Source organism: Oenanthe melanoleuca, chromosome 14, assembly GCF_029582105.1.
Source record: "Oenanthe melanoleuca isolate GR-GAL-2019-014 chromosome 14, OMel1.0, whole genome shotgun sequence".
Classification (NCBI taxonomy): domain Eukaryota; kingdom Metazoa; phylum Chordata; class Aves; order Passeriformes; family Muscicapidae; genus Oenanthe; species Oenanthe melanoleuca.
The window spans coordinates 358,646-370,737 of record NC_079348.1 but is presented as its reverse complement, the minus strand read 5'-3'; positions in this window follow the sequence as shown (position 1 = coordinate 370,737).

Below are 12,092 nucleotides of genomic sequence, written 5' to 3'. Positions count from 1 at the left end.
CAGGCTGTGCTCACTCACAGCGATCCTCAAGAGGTGAGAGCTCTGAACGAGAGCAAAGGCGGCTCAAAGGTTTTTGGGGCTCTGGGAGGGCCCCCAGGCAGAGATGAGCCAAGGGCTCGTGGGCACGGTGCCCCAGGGGCACAGAGCAGCATCCCGGGCTCTGCCATGCCTGGGGCTGTGCCCTGAGGCACCCAGCTGCCTGTGCCAGGACCCCGAGAGCCAGCAGAGCCCCCCAGCAGCAGAGCCCCCCAGCTCTGAGCAGCTCAGGACTGTCACCAGGAGTGTCCCCCTCCCAGGGGTGCCTGGGCTCTGAGCACTGACCCCCTGCCATTGCCACTCAGCAGGGCCCAGCTGCTGTCCCACGGCAGGGACATGGGCACTCTGTTTGTCACACTGTCACTTGTCACCTGGACTGCCATCCACATCACCTGCTAGCTGTCCAATTTGTCTTACTGTCATGGAGCATGTGATACTCAGCACAGGGACTCTGTGCATTTTTACTGCTCTCCTTAGTTCATAGAGCAGCACTTTGGGATTTGGGGAGTTGAGGAGAGGTCTCAGTCACAGCCATCCCTGTCCTTGGCACCCAGCGTGTCCCACCCCCTGTGGCACCTCAGAACAGCCCACCAGGACAGGAGCAGAGCTGCTGCAGCCTCCCTGGGGCTCCAAACACACCCACTCCTGAGCCTCCTCCTGCTGATGGTGTTTGTGCATCTGTGTCCCAGACTGTCCAGGACACCAGTGATCCCCCTTCAGCTGCTGGACCCCAGGAGTGACGGCAGAACCCCCCCAGCCCCAGGAGATGGGCACAGCTCTGCACCTGAGCCAGCCCAGCCCTGAGCACACAGCATCCTGAGAGGGGCCTGCACCTCCTCTCTGCTCCTGGGGGTTCAAGGGCTCACAGAGAACTTTGCAGCCCTTCATTGGCACAGAACTCCCTGGCACCACCAGCTACGAGAGGAGAGAGACAGATGAAAAAGCTGTTCCTCAAAACCAAAACCAATCCTGAATTCAAAGCAAAGCCTTTTCTTCTTTTTTTCTTCTTTTTTTTTTCTTTTTTTTTCTTTTTTTTTTATTAGGCTCGGAATTTAAAAATTTGGCCAACTACTCTTCTCCTCTGCATATCTAATAAGCAGACATTTTTCTGTTTAGAGGCAATTACAGAACAAACCTCGAGTTGTGCAGCCCAGAGCTCGGAATTTCTGCCCACTCCCTTTTCACTGGAATCCTTGTAACACTGAGTACTCCACCAGGCAGTCAAACACCATAAAGCCCCAGATGGCATTTCACACCTGGCTTACCCAGCCCTGGATTATCTGCATTTTCACAAGCTGCTCTCTCTGAACTTGTATTGAAGGGTCCTGAAACCTCGAGGGGCTGAGCAGGCTCCAGACAGCAGTGCTGTAACTTCTGCTCACACAGACCATTAGCTGCAGATGTCCTTCTGGAGATCAAGAGCACTTCAAAGTCTTCTAAATTCCCTCCTAAGCTCAAAGGGCTGAACATTTGCACAGTTTACACCAGCTGACCTGGATTCATGAGGCAGCACTCAGATCCAGACTGAGACTGCTCCTCAAAGTAGTTTGAATGTCTCCCATTCTCTGCAATGAAATAATCAGTAGACCTCACACATTGCACACATTGGAAAAGTCACATTTTCAGTAGTCTGCCTTGTCTGCTTCTTGCAGACATGCCTTCACTACAAACTCGGGGGAGACCCCATTCCCTGTGCCCAGGACAGCAGTGGAGATGTTCCTGTTGTTCCTGTTGCTCCTGGGACCAGGCAGCAGCTGGAATTAGTACTGGCAAGTTCACAAGAAACACTGAAAACAGTTACTGGTTTCTGAGAACTATTGCTAGCTGATCTGCAAATATTCTACTGAGAGACAAGTGCTTTGAATTTGAGGATTGCTGATGACTCCTTCTGCCTGTGCTTACTGTTGTAATATTAGCAGTGAAATAATTCTAATTCAAATAATGTAAATGCTTCATGAAAGAAAAAGCACTGCCAGTCAGAGATACAGGTATGGACATCAGCCAGGGAGGCAGACACTCAACCTGCCCCTGGGAATTGGGAAGGACAGGAATCCTGGCACACCAAGCTCGTGCTCCCTCCTGGCACTGAGGCCCCCCTGATTTACTGGCATGACAAGGATCACTCATTTCCATGTTTTTAAGAAAATGCACCAGGCACAGCCCAGGCAGGACAGCCCACACCCTGGGAAACAAAGAGCTCAGTGTTGTCAGGGAGCAGATGCCAGGACAGCAATGGCACAGCAGCATCTGCTGCAGGGGAGGGAAAGCTGCACAGAGAGCGAGTTCCTGGCAGCAGCTGCCACTGGAACCACCAGGCAGGAGCCCCCAGCACCTGCAGGGCTGGGCAGAGCAGGAGCTGGTCTCTGCTCTGGCTCTCCCTCCTGCAGGGGATGGAAACCCTCTCTCCACAGCCATGGGACGTGCTGATGGCTCAGCACGCTGCCAGGGGGATGTGCAGAGTCGTTTGGTTCAGGTGCTGTGAAATGGCACGTGCTGGAAGCACAGGACTGCACAACCCTGGCTGCAAAACAGTGAGAGCTGAGCCCAAAGCCTGTGATCAAGGAGAAAAGACCCAGAACTTCCTCAATATTTCAGAGAACAATCCCTGCAGTGCTAGGCACCCAGGAACTGCTGGGGTGCTGGGACAGGCAGGGGTTTCTGCCCATGCATGAGAGCACCACAGGGATGGAATCCCCTGCAGCAGCAGCTCTGCCAGGCTGCTCAGCCCAGCACCACTGCTCCCACAGGGCAGCAGGGACACACCAGGAGCAGCCAAGGATGGTCCCTCCTGGCCTCTGCCTCGTCAGGACCCTGTAACCAGAGTGAAAGGTGAACAGCTTCCCTGACTTCATTAAAAACCAGCAACATCCATCATCTCAGCCTTCCAGGGCAGGCACAAAGATAGATGAAAGGAATAAAGGCAAGCCAGGAACATCAATAAATTACTGCATCTCCTTATTGGCTGCAGCACTCAATAGTTTGAGGCTTTCTGGTGCCTTTGGCAAGCAGCAGGTTTGCAGAAGTGCTGAGCCTGTCGCCTGCAGCGTGTCACCATCACTCAGCCCTGCTGAGCTGGGAGTTCTCCCCCTTCCCAGGAGTGCAGGGCTCCAGGGGCTGCAGCAGGGACCTGGGGCCAGGGGTACAGGGGTACAGGGATACAGGGATACAGGGGTACAGGGATACAGGGATACGGGGATACAGGGGTACAGGGGTACAGGGATACAGGGATACAGGGGTACAGGGGTATAGGGATACAGGGATACAGGGATACAGGGATACAGGGATACAAGGGTACAGGGGTAGAGGGATACAGGGGTACAGGGGTACAGGGATACAGGGATACAGGGGTACAGGGATACAGGGGTACAGGGGTACAGGGGTATAGGGATACAGGGGTACAGGGATACAGGGATACAGGGGTACAGGGGTACAGGGATACAGGGATACAGGGGTAAAGGGATACAGGGATACAGGGGTACAGGGGTACAGGGATACAGGGATACAGGGGTACAGGGATACAGGGATACAGGGATACAGGGATACAGGGATACAGGGATACAGGGGTAAAGGGATACAGGGATACAGGGGTACAGGGGTACAGGGATACAGGGATACAGGGGTACAGGGATACGGGGATACAGGGGTACAGGGGTACAGGGATACAGGGATACAGGGGTACAGGGATACAGGGATACAGGGATACAGGGGTACAGAGGTACAGGGATACAGGGATACAGGGGTACAGGGATACGGGGATACAGGGGTACAGGGGTACAGGGATACAGGGATACGGGGTACAGGGATACGGGGATACAGGGGTACAGGGGTACAGGGATACAGGGATACAGGGGTACAGGGATACAGGGATACAGGGATACAGGGGTACAGAGGTACAGGGATACAGGGATACAGGGGTACAGGGATACGGGGATACAGGGGTACAGGGGTACAGGGATACAGGGATACAGGGGTACAGGGATACAGGGATACAGGGATACAGGGGTACAGAGGTACAGGGATACAGGGATACAGGGGTACAGGGATACGGGGATACAGGGGTACAGGGGTACAGGGATACAGGGGTAAAGGGATACAGGGATACAGGGATACAGGGGTACAGGGATACAGGGGTACAGGGGTACAGGGATACAGGGGTACAGGGATACAGGGGTACGGGGATACAGGGGTACAGGGATACAGGGATACAGGGATACAGGGATACAGGGATACAGGGGTACAGAGGTACAGGGATACAGGGGTACAGAGGTACAGGGATACAGGGATACAGGGGTACAGGGATACAGGGGTACGGGGATACAGGGATACAGGGATACAGGGGTACAGGGATACAGGGATACAGGGGTACAGGGATACAGGGGTACAGGGATACAGGGATACAGGGGTACAGGGGTACAGGGGTACGGGGATACAGGGATACAGGGGTACAGGGGTACAGGGATACAGGGATACAGGGATACAGGGATGGGATAATGGGATGGGATCCAGGGATGGGATCCAGGGATGGGTGTGACACACATGGTCTGCCCAAGGAGGCACACAGGAGGTGACAGACACATCCTCTCAGCAGCCAGGGCACTAAAACCTATCCTGGATGACCCTGCAGGACCTGCACCGAGGATTCTCACAAGTGTAGCCGACCACACCACGTGGCTTTGACTGCTGTTGAAAATATTTAATAAACTCTGGAATATGAATCACTATCAAGGACCCTGAACATTAATTTCAGTCACAGCTGGCCACACTCTATCTCCTGTCTCACTGAATATTATATTTAACTAATTTAAGAGGATTGGTAAAGATAGTTTTCACACTTCACATGAAAGCATAATGAAATAATGATACCTGTACCCACAAAAAGCATGAGGATACTGCATAAAGAGCTTTAAAGTCATCTGAAGCACAAACTTCTCCAGGAGATGTTCCTTTGGCCAGCAGGGCCCCCATGCAGGTGTAGGCCCAGTCTGACCCAGCACAGATCCAGTCTGACCCAGTACAGGATCCAGTCTGGGTCCAGTCTGACCCAGCACAGATCCAGTCTGACCCAGTACAGGATCCAGTCTGGGTCCAGTCTGACCCAGCACAGATCCAGTCTGACCCAGTACAGGATCCAGTCTGGGTCCAGTCTGACCCCAGCACAGGATCCAGTCTGACCCAGTACAGGATCCAGTCTGGGTCCAGTCTGACCCAGCACAGACCCAGCACAGCCCCAGCTCAGCTCCTGCCTCTGGGCTCCCAGCTGGAACAGATGCCTTTGGGAGGGGCAGCATTTCCCATGGCAGACTCAGAGACACTGATTGCTGTTTGCCCTCAGCTATAACCCCATTTGCAAATAAACATACTGCAGGTTTTTAAAATCATGGAAATTCAGGCCTAAGGAGGACAGAAGACAACTGAATTCTGTCCTTTGTGCAATAACCTTATTCTGTTTGAAGATTGTCACTTCCCCCCGCCCCCCCCCCCCACTTATTTTCCCATTTCAGGGCAACAACACCCAATTCTTTCAGCCTTTCCTCATGACTCATGTATTTTGGATCTCAGCATCTCTTTCAAAATTTTCCAGTACTTCACCAACTTCTCTGTATTTTTACTTAGAAGCAATATATACTTCATTATTTTTAAGAGTTAAAATATTTTTATTCTCTGATATAACATGCAGAGGGAATGTTTATACCAGGGCCCATACAGGCAACACTCATGTTAATGTATCCCAAAATAAGGCTTTGCTTTTTGGCATCGTCACACCCACACCCTTTCCTGCAAAGACGTTGCCTTGCCAGATATTTCATATATCAAAAGCAGAATATATAAATACATAAGTATTATTCCTGCTTTTCAGCTCTCCCTTCTGTGCAGAACCTGGACTTTGAGCAGCAGTGCAGATCCTAATTGTGCCCCAGGGACTGCTCAGACTCATCTACACGACTCAGGCCGGGGTTACAAGGTTTAGAAGCTTGTAGGCTCTGCCCTCATCCCGAGCCAGGGTTCAGCAGACCTCCCAATTTCCTGCATTAAACAAAACAATTTTGCAGTAATGGGCTGCCCCGTCTCCCCTCTGTGCAGAGCAGAAGCAGCTCGGGGGGCTCAGCCCTGCCTGGCTGCAGGGGGACCCCAGGGATGGGGGATCCCTGCCTGGGAGGGAGGAGTGCAGGGTGCTCTGAGCAGTGACACCCCATTAACTCATCCCCCCAAAATTCACCCCTGCACAGGGACCCCAGGTGCTGGGAAGGGCAGTCACACTTCTGCACCCCCAGGAACCTGAGCACTTCTTACAGCAGAGGCACCAAGATGACCTCAAATTGTCCCCTTGTTCTTTGTTTTCACCACCATTAGGTGATGTTTCCCTCTGCAATGGTGGCAGGGTACAGGCATCATCCATGCAGCTATTTTTATTGCCCAGAAATTAGCCTAGCAGGAATTCCATTAAATTCCATTTTTCTAGGAGGGGAAACTCGTTGCTGATGTCAGAGAAGAGCAGCCACAAAAATGTGCAGCAAGGCTCAGAAGGGCTGGGAATGGCAATGCTCAGGGGAGGGGTGGGAGGCAGTGGGAGAGGAGCCCTGCCCGGAGAGCAGCTCCCTCCCTGCACCATCCCTGCCAGCAGCACCCCCTGCCAGTGCCACAGCCCCTCTGGGACACAGCTCTGCTGGGCTCAGCTGCACTCAGAATTCTCCCCCACAACTCCTCAAAGCACTGGAAGTGCTGGCTCTGGTTGCCCTTCCCCATCCAGCACTGCTGTGAGCTCCCCACTGCCATGCACCATCCTTGGGGGGAGTCTGGGTTTCCTCTGCCCTGCCCACAGACCCCACTGCTGTCCTCACAAACACTCCAGAGTGCCTGGGAATGAGCACTAATTGGAGGTGGTCACCTAGGAGACGAGGAGGATTCCCAAAAATCAGTGCCAGAAACTGTGGTAATCCACAACTAATGAAGACAAAATTAATGAGCTAAGCCACGTGTGTTTGCAGTTACAGCACGGTGTCCCCTCCTGGGGTTAAAGCACAGGATGATGGGGTGGGATCTCCAGAGCCCTGCCCTCAGCCCAGCCCCAAACAGCACAGACAGCTCCTGACCAGAGCCAGGCTCCAGCTTCAGACTGGCCAGAGATGATTCTTGTTGGTGAATCTGGAGTTCAGCTACATGCACCTACGGTTTTGGTTTCACTACACAGAGCATCATTCACTGAGAGGAGCTGCTGGAGATCTTTAAAAGAGAGGAAGACTGTCCTCATCCCATCTGGGACACCTCCATCCTCCCCCAGCTCTGCTGGAGCCAGGCTGTGCCCAGGTCCCTCACCAGGGTCCCTGGAGCCAGGCTGGGTCACTGCTCCTGTCCCCTCTCTGTGCCTGGGTCACTGCTCCTGTCCCCTCTCTCTGTGCTGCTCCTGTCCCTCTCTGTACCCTGGGTCACTGCTCCTGTCCCCTCTCTGTGCCCTGGGTCACTGCTCCTGTCCCTGTCTGTGCCCTGGGTCACTGCTCCTGTCCCCTCTCTCTGTGCTGCTCCTGTCCCTCTCTGTACCCTGGGTCACTGCTCCTGTCCCCTCTCTGTGCCCTGGGTCACTGCTCCTGTCCCTGTCTGTGCCCTGGGTCACTGCTCCTGTCCCCTCTCTCCGTGCCCTGGGTCACTGCTCCTGTCCCCTCTCTGTGCCCTGGGTCACTGCTCCTGTCCCTCTCCATGCCCTGGGTCACTGCTCCTGTCCCTGTCTGTGCCCTGGGTCACTGCTCCTGTCCCTCTCTCTGTGCCCTGGGTCACTGCTCCTGTCCCTCTCTGTGCCCTGGGTCACTGCTCCTGTCCCTGTCTGTGCCCTGGGTCACTGCTCCTGTCCCTCTCTCTGTGCCCTGGGTCACTGCTCCTGTCCCCTCTCTCTGTGCTGCTCCTGTCCCTCTCTGTACCCTGGGTCACTGCTCCTGTCCCCTCTCTGTGCCCTGGGTCACTGCTCCTGTCCCTGTCTGTGCCCTGGGTCACTGCTCCTGTCCCCTCTCTCCGTGCCCTGGGTCACTGCTCCTGTCCCCTCTCTGTGCCCTGGGTCACTGCTCCTGTCCCCTCTCTCTGTGCCCTGGGTCACTGCTCCTGTCCCTGTCTGTGCCCTGGGTCACTGCTCCTGTCCCTCTCTGTGCCCTGGGTCACTGCTTCTGTCCCTCTCTCTGTGCCCTGGGTCACTGCTCCTGTCCCCTCTCTGTGCCCTGGGTCACTGCTCCTGTCCCTCTCTCTGTGCCCTGGGTCACTGCTCCTGTCCCTGTCTGTGCCCTGGGTCACTGCTCCTGTCCCCTCTCTGTGCCCTGGGTCACTGCTCCTGTCCCCTCTCTCTGTGCCTGGGTCACTGCTCCTGTCCTCTCTCCGTGCCCTGGGTCACTGCTCCTGTCCCTCTCTCTGTGCCCTGGGTCACTGCTCCTGTCCCCTCTCTGTACCCTGGGTCACTGCTCCTGTCCCTGTCTGTGCCCTGGGTCACTGCTCCTGTCCCCTCTCTGTACCCTGGGTCACTGCTCCTGTCCCCTCTCTCCATGCCCTGGGTCACTGCTCCTGTCCCTCTCTCCGTGCCCTGGGTCACTGCTCCTGTCCCTCTCCGTGCCCTGGGTCACTGCTCCTGTCCCCTCTCTGTACCCTGGGTCACTGCTCCTGTCCCCTCTCTCCATGCCCTGGGTCACTGCTCCTGTCCCTCTCCGTGCCCTGGGTCACTGCTCCTGTCCCCTCTCTGTGCCTGGGTCACTGCTCCTGTCTCTGTCTGTGCCTGGGTCACTGCTCCTGTCCCCTCTCTGTGCCCTGGGTCACTGCTCCTGTCCCTCTCCGTGCCCTGGGTCACTGCTCCTGTCCCTCTCTCCGTGCCCTGGGTCACTGCTCCTGTCCCTCTCTCTGTGCCCTGGGTCACTGCTCCTGTCCCTCTCTCTGTGCCCTGGGTCACTGCTCCTGTCCTCTCTCCGTGCCCTGGGTCACTGCTCCTGTCCCTCTCTCTGTGCCCTGGGTCACTGCTCCTGTCCCTCTCTCTGTACCCTGGGTCACTGCTCCTGTCCCTCTCTCTGTACCCTGGGTCACTGCTCCTGTCCCTCTCTCTGTGCCCTGGGTCACTGCTCCTGTCCCTCTCTGTGCCTGGGTCACTGCTCCTGTCCCTCTCTCTGTGCCTGGGTCACTGCTCCTGTCCCCTCTCTGTGCCTGGGTCACTGTTCCTGTCCCTCTCTGTGCCCTCCTGCAGAACCCTCCATCCCCCAGCCTCAGTGAGTGCTCCCTGCTGCCAAATCCCACGCTCTGCTCCTGGAGGGGCACCCTGGGTCCTGCAGAGTCTCCCTCAGCCCCTCAGCCTGTCAGGGGTTTCCTCTCTCCTTCCCCAAGCACTGGCTGTAGCCAACAGTTTCATGTTGTCATTTCCTTTAGACTGCAATGCTCTCATTTTAGCACAGCAACTTATTTTTAATGGAGTTTGGAAATTTTTTTTTATATCCTCACTTCTACTCCAAGCATGTTTGCTCTCAATTTATTTCTGCTCTTCTTATCTTCTCAACAACTGCATCTCTTGTTCCTAGTCCTGCTCATTTTCTGCTCCGTATTGTGATTTTTCTTTAATTTCATCTTGTTCCCACACTTCCCAATCACACATTTCATCACTCCTGCTTCCCTATTGCCAACAATATGTGATTTCTTTATCTTAATTGTATCACCCAGTCATCTGGTTCCAGGATGGCATCTCTTTACCTCACAGTGCAGTCCCTTTAATCATTACTGCTTCTGGCATGTATAATAATAGCTGAGAGCAGCTGTTGGTTTCACCTTCCAGTCACAGGCACGAGGGGGTTTTTCCTTCCACATGAGTCCTAATGACAACACAAGCTGAACCCATCCAGACATCACTTCCACAGGCTGCAGAAATGAATCCAGTGCTCCATGAGCTCCAGGTCCCTGCTCCAGCTCAGAGCAGCCCTGGAGGAATCAAAGCCTTTGTGAAGGATCAGACCCACCCTTGAGAGGAGCCAGCAGCAGAAGGGAGCTGAGCTGGCAGTGTGTGACACACCTGAGACACACCTGGGCAGGGTGGAGGCTCCACACAGGCTCAGCACTGCCCGCTCCAGATGGAAATCCTGCTCTCTGCACCCACCTGGGCAGCTCCAGGACCAGCAGAGAGCTCTGAATGCAGCACAATTATCAGCAGTAGGAAGTTTCACATGGGGGTAGAGGGAATAAAAACTGATACTACCAGCTGCTTAAATGGCACTTAAATGCAAAAGGCAGCACAGGCCAGGAGTCACTGCATGGGTCTGACTGAGCACTCTGCCTGAGTCCTGTGTCTGTGTCCTTTGTCTGTCCTGTGTCCTTTGTCTGTCCTGTGTCTGTGTCCTGTGCCCTGTGTCTGTGTCCTGTGTCCTGATCCACACGTGCTGCTGGAAGGTCAGCAGCTGGGATTGTGCACACAGAACCATTTTACATCTTTCAGAGGGGCCGTGGTGCCAGCCATGAATCTGCACAGGACAGTGTCTGGTCACCTGATTTACTGAAATTTACACCTGATTTACACAGAGGAAGAACTGAATGGGAGCCCTGAATAATACAGGTCAAACAAAGGCCAGAGCAGGGGATTGTATAGCAGGAAAATGTGACAGAAGGACTTACTTGGTCTGGAAAAAAGCCATTTAAACAGGTACCACACTTGGTAAATGTAAAGCAATCCTTGCTGATCTGTCTCTACAGGCCCATGCTAAAAGTCAGCAGGAAACCTTCCATCAGCCCAGGCTGCCCCAGCCCCCCCAGCCCCACCTTGCACACAGAGGAATGGGGAACCACGGCTGCTCTGGCCATCAGCTGCAGCTTCCTCCCCTCACAGAGAAGATCTTCTTCCCAATATCTGATCTAAACCTTCTCTCAGCAGTTTGAAGTCACTCCCCCTCATCCTGTTACTACTTGCTCTTGCAAAAAGTCTCTCTCCATCTTTTCTGTCAGCTCCCTTCAGGTCCTGGAAGGCCACAATTCAGTCAGCCCAAAGCCTTCTCTTCCCCAAGCTGAACGAGCCCAGCTCCCTCAGCCTTTCCTGCAGCAGAGTGTTCCAGCCCTTGTCCTGCTCCAGCACTCCAGCCCTTCCCTGCTGGCTGCAGGGCTGGATGCTGCAGGTGGGGTCTCACCTGAGCAGGACAGAGAGCTGTGATCACCAGGGTGACCTCGTGCCCAGCACAAGCCTTCAGACTACCCTGGATTAACTCCAGTTTGAGCAACCACAAGTTTTTTTGGAAAGAAAACATTTGATCTTCACAGGCAGCATTCCTAATGAGGAAGAGACCCGAGGTGCCTGTTCCGGTGTTTAATTACATCGAGCCCCCACCGTGTGTGCCTTCTCTCTAATCTCAGCTCGTCTGTCCCCAGCTGCACCCAGAGGGACCTTCGAGCTCCAGACACTGTCTGCTGCCCGAGCTCTGCCCCTGAGCAGGGCAGGGAGCAGAGGGGACACAGCCGGGGGCACGGGCACATGGGCACGGGGCAGTGCTGGGCACGGGGCACTGCTGGGCACGGGGCAGTGCTGGGCACGGGGCAGTGCTGGGCACGGGGCAGTGCTGGCTCTGTGGACAGCTGGACAGGAGTCCCAGGAGCACATTGCAGGTGTGCCAGGAGCACATTGCAGGTGTCCCAGGAGCACAGGACAGGTGTGCCAGCAGCACTCCCTGCACAGCAGCGATTCCCAGACAGGGACCTCAGGGGCTGCAGCCCAGAGCAGCGAGCTGACATCGTGTGCCTGATGTTGCCAAACACGGATGAGCTGTTGCTAGAACAATCAATTTTTAAATATCTCTGCTTGTTACCCTGAGCCTGCAGTAACTATGGCAACCTGCTCCGGGCTCCCCTCTCCAAAGGCGCCGCAGCCGAGCCCGGGCTGGGGACTGGGGGCTCTGGGGTCTCTGGGATCTCTGGGATCTCTGGGATCTCTGGGATCTCTGGGGATCTCTGGGCTCTCTGGGGATCTCTGGGCTCTCTGGGCTCTCTGGGGGCTCTGGGGCTCTGGGGTCTCTGGGATCTCTGGGGTCTCTGGGATCTCTGGGATCTCTGGGGTCTCTGGGATCTCTGGG